This window comes from Acipenser ruthenus, chromosome 10 (assembly GCF_902713425.1).
Source record: "Acipenser ruthenus chromosome 10, fAciRut3.2 maternal haplotype, whole genome shotgun sequence".
Taxonomy (NCBI): domain Eukaryota; kingdom Metazoa; phylum Chordata; class Actinopteri; order Acipenseriformes; family Acipenseridae; genus Acipenser; species Acipenser ruthenus.
In genome coordinates, this window is record NC_081198.1 from 4,260,152 (window position 1) to 4,274,627 (window position 14,476).

A 14,476-nucleotide genomic window follows, 5' to 3' on the forward strand; every position below is an offset into this window, starting at 1 on the left:
GTGGGGCTGTCATGCCACTTTCGGAGAATAAACTGGCTATAAAACAAGGGATGGGTAGTTGCACGGTTCAGCCTGTTTACTAAACATTCACTGTGGAATATTAATAATACGAGTGAATTACCTATCATACGTAAAGTACACGGATGAAAACCAGAACAGACCTGGTACATGTGCGTCTTCTCAATAACATTAGTCTGTTTGGTTTTAAGATGTGTGTATCCGAATGTCTTCTGGCGATTGTCTAGCCACGTAACACTGAAACAAGCACATTTTAATAATAATCTGGATCCAATTGTCAGCTCATGCAAAGATGACCAATATTCACATACTGTACAGTATTCGATTACTCGGATTAAGTTATAAGGTGAGGGTCATTGATGTCGATTTCGTCTCATTTCCCATTCCAATTGAATCAAGTGAAGAAATGGGTGATTGGATTTGTGTGGATCGCTGTTCTCCACACAGTAAGAAAAGCAGTAATCGTCACAAACCCAAGCAGCTGATTCAGAAGACATTTTTATTCAGTTGGAATGGTAAATTAGCCCAAATCACACCAATGGCAATGACCCTTACCTGTGGAGAGCTTATTCAAATCATTTCGTGCAGCACTAACAATCTCTTAAAATATTGAATGGCACAACAGACTATACTCTGAAATGTGTAGCTCTCTAGCTGCATTTCAAAAATTATTATTGAAGTTGCAAATTACAGGTTGCAAGTGTATCATGCTGGTACCATTTAAGGAATGGTTGGTTCCAAGTTAAACAGTCAAAAAATACTTCTACAATTTCAGGTATATTGTGTGAAATAGATCAAATACTAATAAAATAAGATATTTCCCTGTAAAAGAAGTAGACCAATGCCATTGCGAAATAAGAGGTCCTCAGCACACCGCTTTGAGTTCAAGGATATTTAAATACTGTTCGAGACCGTTCTTTAATAACAGGCTAGACGTTTCATTAATATCCTTCAGTTTAAATGTTAAAATATTACATTGAAGAGACTCAAAGTAAAATGCTGGCATAGGGGTTTCTGACATGTGAATTAAACTGTAATGGTTTCTCTGCAATTTGTCAAATAAATGAAAAGTGCTTGAGAAAAAAAACAAACAAACAAAAAACACATGAAGTCAACTGTATATTATTCTTTTAAAATACCCATGCTACCAGGAACTATTATATAATAAAAGGAGGAGATTGTAAAGATAAATAAATACATACAATGATGAATTCAGTTTCTGGCAATGTGTTTTTTTTTCTTCCTATTGATTCATTGAGTGGATCCTTGAGCCAAGAGAGTTTGGAACTGTAGATCTTGTGATGATTGCTTAGTGCTTTGTGATCTGGTGTCTTTGTAAACAGAGGTGTTTGTACAGTAGTTGGAACAGGACACTCTGCAATGTTTCAAATTGTTTCCATGACTCCCCCCACTGCTCTCTTCCCTGCCCAGAGTCACTAGTGGTCTGAAGGTTCATGGTTTTGATTGGTTCATGTGTCCACTAGGTTTTCTCCTTGCAAAGATGTTGCTTGCTTTGAAAATTGCACCTGTATGAGTAAAGAATGACAGAATTGCAGCATAGGCCACTGTAAAGGTTGTCATGGGAACTAAAGTGCACATGTTTACATGATGTTTTTGGGGAATGTATCTTTTCCCCTTGAAGAATCTCACTAATTAAATTCCATTGCATGTAGTAATAGTGACACCCGCTGTGCCACAGGAAGATGGTCTGAGCAGTGCAGTCTGCACTTCGATTCTAGATGCTGGACCTGCTGTTCTGAAAGCTGCTTGGGTTTACAGTCTGCAGTATCAAACAAGGGGCTTAATTATATTCCTGCCATACTTTATGCATATCCTCCTGATTTCCATTTATGTATTCATTTGTGACTGGAATATAGACTCATATCTTATTCATAGTATGTGCATTGGCATTTTATTCCCCACTATGTGCAGCCACTGATTGAGTTAAATCTGTTTATCATGCTGTTCACACCTGTTTCATTGCTTGTGAGTAGAATTCGTATATTGTCAAAGATCATAAATGGGGTCCACAACAAGTAATAGCTTAACACTTTTACTTGCATTAGCAAACAAAATAAAAATAATACTGTCCAAACAAATGTATGAATATAATTAGACTTTTGGAAGTCTACCTAAATTTGTTTCATGATTACTGTTGAAGCAATTTGAGTTTTATTGCAAATATAGATTTTGTTTTTCTCAGGAAATATCTATTGCACAAAAAAAAGACAATTAAAAAACGATAATTAAAGTCTTGTTGCAGTTCATTTATTTAACAGGCTTGCAGTATACCCACCCCTGTGTCAATTTGAATAGAAGTGTTTTGGTGCTGGAAGGAGAGAATGGAGCCTCTGCCTGCCTGCCTGCCTGCCTGCCCCCTTTGATCCTGATTCTATAGGTGCTCAGGCTGGCTTTTCCAATCTGAAGATTACATGCTCCAGTTTCCCTTCTCTAGAGGCAGCCACCCCCTTTCCATCACCAAAGCAACAACAGCTCCTGAGCCAAAAGTATTATGATCCAGACGAGACCTGATGAATGTCCATCAAGGGTCAGGTCTCCTGCTCCTGCTTGTACTGGATGGGTCAGTAATAGCTTGAAATTTTAATCAGTGCTTATATATCAAATGTGCCAGGGCATTTCTGAGCAGCAGTGGCAGATGAGGAGTGCATTATCAGTACCATGAGGGCTTGGATTTCTCTGGTGCATTGGTTACTGTTCTGGTGATTTCAAAGAGGGAGATGATGTTATAAACTACCCTAATGAAGAATCAAGCACAGCTGAATATGCAAAAAAAACAAAAGAAATGCTCTGCCATGAAATATTTATCTAATCAAAAACATTTCTCACGTACATCAGCCTTGTAAAAATAACAGCGGATGAAAGCATTGGAACGCTTGTCTACTTGAATTTGTTTCTTTAGCCGTATACACATATGATCCACGCAAACAACTCCACCCTTCACTCCCATGTGAGAAAGAGTCCATGACTATAAGGTCATGTGATTTTTATTAGTGGCGTCCCCTACACCCACTTGCGGAAAATCCCAGCTCGCTCATTGTTTCGCTGTGTGACCTTGAGCAAGTCGCTTAACCTTGTGCTCCGTCTTTCGGATGAGATGTTGTAAGTGACTCTGCAGCAGATGCATAGTTCACACACCCGAGTCTCTGTAAGTCGCCTTGGATAAAGGCATCTGCTAAATAATAATAATATTAATAATAAAACCTTACTGTACTGGCTCCATAAAGATAATAGAGCACGCTTTGTACTTGCTGTACAGTGTATTCTATATTGCCTTTTGCATGATAACGGCACCAAAAATAATGTTTACGTGTGCACTGAGGGAGGATATGGGGGTGCGAAGCTTGGAATCATGTCTATATGTGTGGTTCTAAATTGGGAAGTGTTATTCTAACAACCACAAATAGGGTGATTTATTTAGCATGTCGCTGCATAGTCACCTCTGGGTTTTTATGAGGCTGCGTCAAAGATCATATTAAATTGCTCCACTGTAGAATGCATACACAAGATAAATACTTGTGTTCTGCATGTGGTTTAAAACAACATTGTAGTGCAAGTAATGGCCACACATTTGTTGAAAGAACAATATGTGCAGTGCAGTAGTTTATCATAAAATAGTGTTTATCTGGCAGGCCCTGGATAGGCTCTCCAGCTGTGTTGAACAAAGGTGAATGTTAATTGGGCTACCTGGTCCCAAAACGACCATGGGGAATAGAGAGAGATAGCGGCTCAATCCCTAGGCTTTTTCTAGGGTTGCTGCATCAGCTCCCATTGGGATGGATAGATAATGCTTAGCACTCTGTATAGAAAGGCTACAGTGCATTTGAAGCTTCTGGATAATTGGTGCTGGTTGTAACCAACAAGTAACAAACAATTAAGATATCTAGACAAATAAGGGGAAAAGTGATTAAAACCAAGTAAGTACAAATTAAACAAAGCAGAAATAAATAAACAAATGTGAATTTCAATGAATGCCTTCACCATTGACATTGGTGTTTGGATTGTGTTGTATACCTCCATTGATACAATACGATATCCGGTGCGCTTGTCTTTTTGTTTGGTGCAGGCTTGTCTTTATCTCTTTGAACTGCCTGTTTACCCTGGTGGAATGGGGATGAGCAGTGCTTGTTCAGTGAGTGTAGTACAGGAATATTCCTACCAGCATTTTTATAAGGGAGTTGAAAAATGTATAGCACCTGCTCCAGTATAAATCTAACAGGGCTTGTATTTATCTAGCCGTTATTGGAAGAAAAGGGGCTTAAAAAAGCTAGTTGTTGGCAGAAGTGCAGCAGTTTAGGAAAACGGGAGCTTTGCTTATCAAACACAATGTAGATCTCCCTCAGACTGTAACAGACATTACAATTGCTCCAGCCTCCAACCGAGTTTTGCGCCACAGAGAGTAGCCATTGAATTCAGGTAAAATGTTCCTACCAGCAGGGATATTTATAACCTGCATGCCTCTTAGTTAAAACAATGAGTCTAAATAGTGGGACAGCTTAAATCTTGGACAATAGTTGGGTTGTGTTTCTATGTTTCACTACTACAGCACTATGGCATATTTGCATCTGGGGCTAAATTGCATGGGAGCTGAAATCGGCACTAAAAAGCCCTCTTGTATTGGACCAGCAAGCTCTTTATCAATGGTAAAAGTATTCCTAAAGTCCAAAATCAATCCCCTTCAGCTTTGAGTTGATTGATGGAATTAACCCAATTGCAAAATAGATTTGATACTGGTGGTGTATTGTCGTGACTGTCTGTATCACTCAGAAACATCACAGTGCAGTCAAAATGTATTGTCATGACCTGTCTGTATCTCGAAAAAATCACAGTGCAGTCAAAACTTATTGTCGTGACTGTCTGTATCACTCGGAAAAATCACAGTGCAGTCAAAACTTATTGTCGTGACGATCACGCGGAAACATCACAGTGCTGTCCAAATGTGTGCCAGTCAACACTTTGTAGTTTACATTATATGAAGATGCTTTGTATTTTTAGATGACACATTAAACCAAGGCAAAATGCAAAACAAAAATGCAAACTAAATGATTAAAACCATGTGTTAATTTATGTAAATCTGCATTTAAACTAGTATACAGTTGCACTGCTTATGAAATTCGAGACGAGATAAAAAAAAGTGTGTGTGTGTGTGTATAAGTAATAAACCTAGAAAGTCTTTTCCCTTTTTTTTGTTCCTGGAACATTTCACTTTTTAATTTGACTTTTGGGGTGGTTGTTTTATTTGCAGACTATTTAAAAAATAATTGAGAACAGTTAGTTGCAGTTTTACTATGGTTGTGCCTTACAGAAAGCAAGGGGTTGAAATGTATTGAAAGAAAGACAGATGCTTTATAGTTTGTATTTTTGGGTTGTTTCTAGGAACATTTAGTAAACTAATCCAAAATGGTGCCAACAAAAAAAAAAATTGTGCTTGTATACCTTTCCCTTTAAGTAAACCTTGTCTAGACAGTGGGCCACAACTGAATGAGTGTTTAGGTCAAGATCGAGGTGCATTGGCAGAGCTACAGTACCTTTATACTACCATGCCTGGCAACTGAGATGAAAGATATTATTCTGAAGAAATTGCTTTACTCGCACCCCCAGAAGTGTACAAATATAGGGTGTTGTTATTTTAAAACTAATTATTGCTGCTGCTGTTATTATTAACAAGATTTGAACAATTGAAATAGTTATTTGAAAAGACAGCATGCATTGATATTATTGGCAGTGGTGTCCCTTTTAATAATGTTGTTCTGTTCCTTTCTGTCAGCAGTGTTTTGTCTTTGAGAAATTGTTCCAGCAATAAATTATTGGTATTTTAGCAAGGTGTTTCCTAGGCAATTTTAACTGGTTAAGTCATTGTAGATTTGCAGTCTATTGCAGTCGGTATTTGGCTATTCAGATTGAGAGCACTTCACTGTGTAGGATTTGTTATTTTTCTTTTTTTCATGTCACATTTTAAGTTTATTTGATTGTGATATTTGAATATTCCAATATTCTTTCATTTTTAATTAACCAAATGAAATTACACCAAACGTCCTTGCAAAACAAAGGAGAGAATTGTAGAATTTCAATTGTTTATTTCAGACAACAGTTACAGTATGTTCAATATAAAATATATTGCAAGCTAACCACCCTTCCAAAAGGAACACACTTTAAAATGTATGACACTTGTGAAGGTGGTCAGTCCCTGTTGTTTTGCAGTGCAGGTGATTCAGCAGCATTGTGCATTCAGAGGAATCTCTGGGGTTTTGTTGCTGTTGCTTCTTGCACAGGAGCTACTGAAACGTGCTTCTCGCTCTCCTCCCCATGGCCATGGCCCCCTACCTGCCCTCGGGACAGATGGCTGTACTGCCCAAGGGTGCTCATTAAGCCCTGACGCGGGACCCAACCCAGTACAGAGGCTCCCTTTGCTAACAACTCTGGCATTTGGATTGTCCTCCTTGTAAAGGAGCATTTAGTTCATCACTGAAGGGTATGTGTTGCCTGAAGCAGTTTCCAGGCAGCCCTATCAGTGATTGCAGGGTTAAGCGTACGATGCCTGCTTGCTTGTGGGACTGAATTGTATGGGAGCTCAAATCGGCACTAAATGGTAATTGCTCACTTTCTTTTTTTTCTTTCTTCTGAGCTGATGACAAGCTCTTTATCAATGGTAAGTGCACAGTCAAAGTCCCAAATCAACCCCCCTTTCAAATTCTGCATGAATTATAGGATTAATGCCCTTTTTATTGGGTAAGATATGAAGGAAGGTATGCAGCAGAGAGAGAATAAAATCTGAATAAATATATATTGTCACGTGGTTTGAGTACATGAGGAAGTTTGTGTAGCGCAGGCAGGTACAATCCCCGGGCTCAAAGAGGAAAGACAGATACACAGAAGCATGATAATAACTCTGTATTGATGCAACAGAACACAGAACCACTCAGAATGATCACAAACATAAAAAAAAAAACAACTATTAATCACATTCAAGGCTACTAACTTATTATTGTCTTTCCTGTAAAAGCATATGTGACAAAGTGTTTAGCAAATTGCATTGGATGTGTTTTTTTTTATAAACTACGAGGGAGTCTCACAGCTTCGTTTGATCCCTTGTACCATTGCTTCTGTAGAAGGAGCAATAAGTATTGGCTTGATGCTGTAAAAATTTTAGATTGGATATGATTGTTTTATCATATTGATTAACCTGATGAATACATTTCTTCCCTGTGTGATTTATACTAACCTGCTGAATTGTCCTCCTTTGGTGTTTCTCTATTAATCATCCCCAGAAGACTACCTATTAATCATGCTGTTCTTTGATGAATGGGCTGCTCTAAACTGCAGATCTAGGAGCCAAGTTGCCAGACCAGGAACTTGGAGAGCATCTGAGGACTCCTTCAGATTTCCAGGTGTATTTTACAATGAAAGGGGAATTCAGAAGTTTTTTCCAGCCCAGAAACCCAGGTCTTCTGATTGGGATATACAGTCATGAGCTGCTTCAGTCTTTCCTCACAAATTGAAAACTGACATGTCTAACCGTGCAAGTGAGGGTGTTAATTGTTTTAAGTTTACACACCAGTGTTAAGCATTTAGAATTCTGTTTGCTTTATAGGAGCGTATGTGCAGTATAGAAGGCTGCTTTTTCTCATATTCAATATTCGATCAGCCTCTTTCATCCCCATTAGGTATGTAACGCTTTAATGTAACATCTGATAACAATATATAATCATTAATATGAGCTTCCGTGACTGAGGGTGACCTCAGTAATTGTAGAATGCCAATTGTAACTTGATGTCTACCTGATAAAGACTTCCAGTCCAAACTTGTAATGGATGATCAGTTGGTTCAACACATGCATGTAGAAAGCTTCAAGCAAGATGTTTGCCTACAAGCTGAAGGTGTGTGCTTTTTTTTTTTTTTTTTACAAAATGTACACTACTTGTCAAAGTTACATTATTAAAACGCCTGAGGCTTTATGACCTCAGTGAACTGACTAAAGAAACCAAATGGCTGTATAGTATCATCCTGGCCTCCTTCTATAACAATATTAGACAAGCTACAGCTATTACTGCTCTTAAAATAAACCTGTATCCAGATGGGACTTGCTGGTAGTGAATTATTCTGAGCTGTTTTGCCCCTTCCTTGTTTTCCTTCATTTTCATCAGATCTGCAGAGGCCTCTCATGGCCTCTTCCTGGTAACCATTCTTCTGATAGGAACAACACTGTGAACTGCTGACATACTTGGATATTATTGTTGTTATTACCCAGAATAATTTATTACAGTTCATGTTTTGTCTGGTTTTTATTTGCTTTACTAAAAGGAAGTCATCAAAATGCTTATTGGGTACTTTTTATAAATCCAGAACAAATTTACTGCTCATTCTCATTTTATTTTTTTCCTGCACATAATTTCTAGTTGCTGTGACAGACCTAAACAAATCTCCCTTTAAAAAAAAAAAAAAAAAATGTTATTAAATATGAACTGAGGATAAAAATATCTGGTTATGCCTCCAAAAAGCAATCGTTTAATTGGGCACAAAAAATCGAATTGTTCGAAAAAATATCTTCCCCCGACATGATTATTTTAATATCATTGCTGTTATAAAGAAAAGCTTGTGCACAACAATTGAATGCGAGGGGTAGTTACGCCTTGGTAGCGTCAGAAGGTAAAAAAATGTGCACAATTTATTTACAAGCTGTTTGCCAGGAATACAAGCCTGTTGTCCTGCTCTGGATTCAAGGCAGCGCGCTTTTTTGTATGGTTACATTGAATAGACAGAGGGGCATACTTACAAAGCATTTTCAAAATTGATTCGCAGGTAGGACGGGACCAGCAAATCAGATGCTAGTTAACACGAGCAGGAGAAGAAGAGCACGTCCACTCCTTGTCTGGCCCAAATACTGTAAATAGCAAGGCAGGGCGTTCGGTGCAGTTTCGTTATTAACTATACATTAAAACGTAATTATTGAATTGATTATCCAGTATTTATATCGATGTATATAATGAGGAATGGAATCAATCGGAAAAATCTATTTTGGATTTAATCGTAGCAGCCCAAGTCGCAAACTGCAAATCCAATTAATCTTTGCCCCGAAAACATAAGATTCCAAATCAATTTTGTGGTATTTTCTGGCATGGTCGCCGTTTATCAGATTCATGAGAAGCTATGCAAGTTTGGAATTCTTTTGAGAATGCAGGTACAGTAACTCTCTCCCAGTCTCTCAACATGTCTCAAAAGAAATGCTTTGCTGTCTGTTGTCATGCATTAAAGGAGAATAAATAGATTTCATTCATTGACATTTAATTTCTAGTTACCGAGTGTTGCAAAACCGTCTTTCTGCCCTTCCTTATCCCATAAAGTATCATTAGCAGAGAACGCACTCTGAGGGGAAACGGGTGGGGAGTGGTTAACTCATCTTGTCAGGGTGAGCAATTGAACAAAGTTTTTTGGCTGACTTTGCAAACCTGAGTTAAAGTACTGTAGTGGATCATCTAGACTGCAGCAGAAGCTATTTTAATGTCGATGCTTTGAGACATCCAACTCTTGGCACTTGTAAGCACTAATGGAAGCATGTGGGTTAGTTGCCTTAGAGATCTGAGATTCTTTTGAAAGTGTTTTTTGCTGAAAATGTTTTTTAAAATGATAATTGGCACTATATGACAAGTGTGCTGTGTGTGGGGCTGGGTGTTTATTCCTGAATTTTTCATTTTTTTTATTGTGTATTTTTTTTTCTCTCGGGCCGAAGATTATATAGAACTCATTTGGTTCATTACAAGACAAATAAGGACACCTTGAAGACAGCACCAGCTCAGATTTTAATGAGTGGTTCAGAAGTTATAGATGGGGTCACAGCTTTAGGTTTTGAGCAGTCTTGGTGACATTCAGATTGCTGTCTTTCCAGATCCATTAGAGGAAGAAACATCATTTTGGTGTCATTTTGTTGGGAATGTTGCGGTCGATTTAAGCTATTCAATTAAAATACCATGTTGATGACAAAGTGACATTTGACATTTTGACCCTGAAAATTCCCCACCAAATCTGAATAAAAGCAGAGTAAAGTTGAACATATTCATTAAATAACACATTTTTATTATTATTTGTTTATTTAGCAGACGCCTTTATCCAAGGCGACTTACAGAGACTAGGGTGTGTGAGCTGTACATCAGCTGCAGAGTCACTTACAACTACATCTCACCCGAAAGACGGAGCACAAGGAGGTTAAGTGACTTGCTCAGGGTCACACAGTGAGTCAGTGACTGAGGTGGGATTTGAACCGGGGCCCTCCTGGTTACAAGCCCGTTTTTTTTTAACCACTGGACCACACAGCCTCCTGCTTAGAGACTCAATCAATCAATCACTCAATCTTTATTTTACATAGTGCCTTTCATAGTGGACCACCATCACAAAGCGCTTTACAAAATGCAGTAACAACAAGAAAATCCATAATACTTTAAATACAGAGAAATACAGAATACATGATACACAGTAAAACAAAACAAACCAAAAAGCATAATACATTAAATACAGTGAAAAGTGCATGATACATGATAGTGTCTCTGTGTGTGTATTTCCAAGATACATTTATATTATTATCTTTCTGTATCCAGTGCCTCAGATGTCTGGATTGTGCAGAACGTTTTTTGTGGAGGAAGTTCCACTGCATTCCGGACGTCAAGGAGATGCAGTAGGTCTGCCATTGAGTTAATTTCAGCTCATTGGGAAGCTGATCTGCAAAGGTCTCTAGTTTCATCTTCCTAATGGTTTAAATACTGCTTGTATCAGCAGGAGTGTGGCTGCCAGGACTAAAAGCCACCTGAGCATTTACATGCTATGTTAGTTTACAGAAGTGATGTTTAAGGACAGAAATGCATGTAAAACTGCTTGTAAGGAAGTAGGTTTACATGCAGACTGAATAAGGCAGTGCTCGTGTGTATTGATTCGTTCTTGTGAGGTGTGAGACATTGCATGTAGTGCAGGAGTGCTTTTGTTCTTAAACATTTCTTTTTTTAATTCTAACTATAATGTAGCTTGGTTTAAATTAAATCCCATAATAAACCTCTGTAAAAATATAAGATTAAATATTAAAGCAGATTTATACTTTTAAAATGAGCAGATCTTAAAAGAGTTGGTTTACTCAGTTCTTAAGTGCCAGTGGTTTTAAAGGTGTGCCTTTGTCGTCTTGGTTTATTGACATACATTTGAGGTATTGGAAATTCTGGAAGTAAAAAGGTATATGTGCACAGTAAATACAGAGTAGCTTCAAGCAAAATGAATGACCACGTTTTTTCATGGTAGCCTTTTTTTAGTAGTATAGATTGCAAATGTTTCAATTTTTTTGTATGAAGAGAATTGTGTAGCAGGTAATGGAGATTACTGTGAACTGTAAAGACGTATCAAAACAAGATCCTATGGTAAAGATTTTACCTTGACATCAGAAACTGCAGTTTATTCAAGAAAGAACATCTTCTCAGTACTGTGTAGAGGGACTGAAAACCGTGTCAGTCAGTAGTCATTATTACTGTACAAGATGAAAGTGATTCTTTTTTTTTTAATCCCTGTAATTGGCAGTGCTGTTTGACAGGCTTGACCAGTAAAACAGCTACTTTATCAATGGCTGCCCCTAAGCTGTGCATTGCTACCCACAGTGAGGGTGTACAAATGGAGAGCCACACGCTGTACAGTACAGTATACAGCATTGTTGTGAATCGAGAGTAGACCAAATGACCATTTATTATTATTATTATTATTTATTTCTTAGCAGACGCCCTTATCCAGGGCGATTTACAGTTGTAAACAAATACATTTCAAGAATCACAGTACAAGTAATAATACAATTAAGAGCAAGATAAATACAATGACTTTGGTTCTAGCAAGTACAAGTATGACAAAATACGATTCAATAATGGAGCAGATAACAGTGTCAGTGATAGTTGCATCAGGATATAATTAAATACAAAATACTATAGATTAAATAACACTTGACAGATTACAGTAATCTAAAGTACAGGATTAAATACAGTAAAATAGGGGGCAGATAAGAGCAAGTAAAGCGCATTTAAGGAAGAGTGATAAGTGTCCAGGGGGAAAAACAGAGGAGTTCTACAGGTGCTGTCTGAAGAGGTGAGTCTTGAGGAGGCGCCAGAAGGTGGTCAGGGACTGGGCAGTCCTGACATCTCTAGGAAGGTCATTCCACCACTGCGGGGCGAGGGTGGAGAAGGCGCGGGCTCTGGAGGCAGGGGACCGTAAAGGAGGTAGAGCCAGTCTTCTAGTGCAGGAAGAGCGGAGAGGTCGAGTGGGGGTGTAGGAAGAGATGAGGGTCTGGAGGTAGCTGGGTGCAGTCTGGTCAAGGCATCTGTAGGCTAATTATATTACTGCTAATTGTACCTGTACTTTTCAATCTGTTTGAAGTGAAAGAATGAACAATATCCTGCTACTGTACGACTGCATACTGTACTGTGCTGCTGGCCTGCAGGGAAGCGATCCTATGTCTGTACAGTGTAAAAGCACTGGAGTACAGTAGTACCACAGTACTTGTTACTGGTTCATTGCAGCACTGTAAGGATTTTGATATTGAGACTTCTGCTTTTGGGGATGCAGCTGGGTTAGAGTGTGTGCAACTTGAAAACAGAACTGTGAACCAACACCACAGATCCAGGAACACTGCAGTTTTTATTTTTTCACAAGTTTTGCTGTACTGCTTAGTGCATTGCAGTAGCTGACTGATGAACTACTGATTTATTGTGCAGCAGGTTTCACAAAGACACAGCGCTTCGATGCACAGTGACTCCACACTTGGCAGTTTCTAGTGGCTTATGGGAGTCGCAGATTGATAATGGTTACATTTATTTCAGTACAGCATGTTTCCTGTAAGTGGTGTTACTTATCCATTAACTTACAGTTTGACATCTTCCAGATCACCCCCACTCCCACCCCCACCCTGTAGTGTCACGTTAATGCACACACGTATATGAAGAGGGTTAGGTAAGGTCAGTTTTCGCAACCAAGCAACTGTACTATAAATCATTAAATAGATCCTGCTAGTGTACAAAATGACTTCAGCCAGCAAGTGATGCTCATTTAGATGCCTGAGTAATGGTCTGGAATCCTAATAAAAGAAATTCGGATGTCAATAAGTTATTAATACATACTACAAGTGGGCTGTTACTTGACACACATTATCTATCTTTTTCAGTATTTGTAGACCAACCTTTTATTTTATATATTTATTCCTTTGAAAACAAATACATTCTTTTGATGTCACAAGAGCCAGTGGCTGTGTCAGGCTACAGTATTTCCAGATTCTGCCTGCAAACTGAGGCAAGTTAAATGTTCAGTTAAGTGTTCTTCCTTGCTGACCCATTTAACACGGTCTTTAGTACTTCTGTAAGTCCTACTGTGGTGTAGCAGGGAGGTCCTTGGAGACAAGCTGCAGTGGCAGGCTCTAGGCTGGTCTCAATGTCTACAGTACTGTACCTGTCTCTTCTTGTTCCACTATGCTGTACATAGTAGTTGCTCAGCAGCTTTGTGATGTATTTTTTTTCCCTCTCTCCCCTGTGGCGTGCTGAGTTTGCAGATACTAGGAAAAAGTTGCATGTTGTTACAGTAGCACCTGTCGGCCTTTCCTGAGCTGCAGCTGCTGCTGTAACACTGGATACTGTTTCAAATGAGTTATACAGAGCACACCTTTACCCTTCAGCCCTTCATACAGACACTGCACCACTTGGTGCTTAAGAGTACTGGAATTAGATTATTTCTAGTACCTGTAAATGTCTGTGCTCACTGTGTACATAAATAATAAAAAAAGTTGGCTTTAAAATGTGTTTCCTTACTGTAGAGTACTTCTTGGAACTAGCAACGGTATCACTTGTACCCCTTTTTCTTGTGTATCTTTTGGTTCTTCAGTTTTTTTTTTTCTGTTAGTTCTGAATGTAAATGTTTCTTGTAGTTTAACAAAAATGATACTGTTGCTTCTTGGTATTGTAGCTACAGTATTGATAGCTGTGCTGCAGGTCACATGGCTTGCTTGCAGCTAGGTCTTTATGGCTGAATTGCATTGTTGTTTAGGAAATTCAAAGCAATGCATTTTTTTTTATTCCTTAAAATTATATTTAAAATAGCCAAGTTTAAAAATATTTAAAGTAAAAAATAAATATATAAATAAACAAACAAAAACATATGCAACACAAGACAATGAGAACTTTGATTATGATGTTGGTGCCAATTTGGGGTGAAAACTTAATTTCTTACAATTGAGTTCTCATAGCACAGTTGCTAACGTCGTCAGATTGAGAGGTGGGAGGTGGTGTTTCCCTGGCTCTGTTTTTTTTTTTATCCCTGGGACTGCACTTTCAGTTGTCATCCCAGGGGGGATAAGTTTACACCCCCCCCCCCCCCCCCCCAATAAAATATTTTAAATTTACAATTACTTTCTTAAGTAAAAATTTGAAACATATTTAAA

The 14,476-nt window shown here is 38.4% G+C and overlaps 1 protein-coding gene across 3 annotated transcripts in view; it reads left to right on the plus strand.

Moving 5' to 3' along the window:
* The window catches only part of LOC117400420 (heparan sulfate 2-O-sulfotransferase 1), a 55,353-nt gene that overhangs the window by 1,944 nt on the left and 38,933 nt on the right, over positions 1-14,476 (plus strand). The window lies entirely within an intron of this gene.